Raw genomic sequence first — 2,348 nt, forward strand, 5'->3', positions numbered from 1 at the left:
AAGCATAATAGCCGATCTATTTAATGGCACATCATTATCTTCCCATAGCATAATACATACTATTCATTCTCTCATATTATTCATTAATCCATTATATTTATTCTCTCCCATTCTTTGTGTAACTATGTACTTTCACTGTACAAATGAATAACATTTTGCAATATTCAAGGATTCCAATTAATATCAGTGACCTGTTAATTTGATGGTTCAGTTGTTGGTAGGTTTACATGTTACTTGGACACTGTTATAGCTCCTGTTTATTTCTCTGGGCATCGTTGTTAGAGTTAGTACTGTGCTAAGCACGGTGCAAAAGCGTGGATTGACAGTCTCAAAAATATTGCAAAATCACTGAAAATAAGAGTGATGTGTTAGCGATGATGGACAATTATATAACGCTTCTGTGTGAATAGGGTTGTATTTATGTGAAACAATTGTATTTAATACTTTCTCTTATAAAATATATGGACCAGGTCCTTTGACGTAAGGGGAGGTTTAGGAGGCTGTTGCCAGGACACTTTGCTTTGAGCAACACTTTTCCAGCAGAGCGCACCTCGTGTGCTGTAGCTGCTGATGTCGCCTTGGCTGAGGGCAGCCCATGCCTCGGTGGGGCGGCAGGAGCTCTGAGATCAGGTCAGGGCAGACAGGCTGCTCCAACTCATGACCCTAGCTGTTTTCCTGTGCTGCATATGGGTTGGCAAGACGTGGTTCTACTGCTTTTAAAAATTCTTTTTATTTGCACACATGTTATTCTAAAATATCACTTTACAGTTATTAATGATTGGCAAGGCATGGTGTTTGGGTTCAGATCCAGATTTCAACTTTTTTTTTGAGAGGTTTTTTTTAAGAGTGCTGGGAGTTATTTGGACCTACAGTTCTGTTTTATGTCACCTACTGTGCTTTTTCAAGTCTTTTATTTGCCAAGCTACAAAAAATGAGTTTATGTAAATTCTTGGTTGTTTACACTGTTGTTTCAGGTCACTCTTCATTTTACAGCACTCATAGATTTAGCTTGGCAGTTAAGATAGAATTCATTTAAAAATGAGTTTTTATTGTATACCTCTCTGACTTGTATTGCTGTAAATTACCCACATTTAAAACTAATAAGAGAAGATACATATAATGAAAGGGTAACTAACAAAGATCGAAACGGACACCAGTATTGAAAGACTTCCTGTCTCCCAGGAACTGAAGGTGTAGTCCCAGTTCCGCAGACACTGGAACATGTGCTGAGTTTGAGGTAGAAAAAGTAGTCCCAGTGCAGAGTTCTTGGCTAGAGTGCTCAACACTTTGCATATTTGCCCCCTAACTGCATACATGCTCATCAGCTGATCTTCTATGTGTATACTGAACAGCGATTAGACTTTATAAAGCTATGCAAGCATTTTGGAAAAGAAGTCTCACTACAGTTTTAAAAACAACTTCCACCATCTGCTTGGGAAAAGGAGTGGGTTGGTTTCTTGAGAACTTGGCAATCAAATATGCTAAAGGAAGGATAACAAAAACGAAAATCCAGCTAAATAACACCAAAACCTCAGACAAAGAGCTGCCATCTGGTTACCAGGTAAAAACAAAACTCGTAAAACACCCTCATTGGAATAGGTTTTTAGTGTGGAATTTTAAAGCAACAGGAGTTAAATTCTGATTAGAAAAGAAATTTTCTTATGTCAAGTCCCTAAAAAGCTGTAAAATATGTAAAGCTGTATATTATATACTCTTTTATTTAAACTGTGTTTTTCTGTCTCTAAAAAAGGAGAGCAAAACCAGCAGAAATTTCAGCAGTTCTCTGATCTTACACAGATTGAGTTCTGCACAGAAACAGAGTAGACTTAGTGCTCCAGCAATTGGAATAATGAAATCACAGCTTTCACGGGGTGAAATGTCATTTCTGCTCCTTACAGTAATAAAGGAAAGCTAGCAAACGTAGAATACCTTTTAAGGATATGTCAGGACTTCAGATATTCTGGAAAACGGTGTTGAGGAATAGACCCATCTCTAAATCTCAGTGCGGTGTTCTATTTCCAGAGTCAGTGCCTTGGGGTATTCCATCAAGAACAATTTCAGTGGAGAACTCCGTGCATGGCGGAGGAAGAATCAGTGAAGACAATGCTCTCAACCTAACGCACCTCAGTGGGTGGAATAGGTGTGCAGTTCGTTGCTGCTGCTTCTACCAGGATGAGGTAGTTGTCATAACTTGTGTGAAAGGAGGAGATCACAGCTCTTTAATATACATTTGCTGGATAAGTAAAGGGCTCCATGAGTAGGCTTCATCTCGTCCAGCTTTAGACTCCTAAAGACAGATCTGTCTGTCTACGCTAGTTTATCTAACTCTTTTTATAATGAATGTAGGG

The sequence above is a fragment of the Phaethon lepturus genome, unplaced genomic scaffold, assembly GCF_000687285.1.
Source record: "Phaethon lepturus isolate BGI_N335 unplaced genomic scaffold, ASM68728v1 scaffold10370, whole genome shotgun sequence".
NCBI classification, from domain to species: Eukaryota; Metazoa; Chordata; class Aves; order Phaethontiformes; family Phaethontidae; genus Phaethon; species Phaethon lepturus.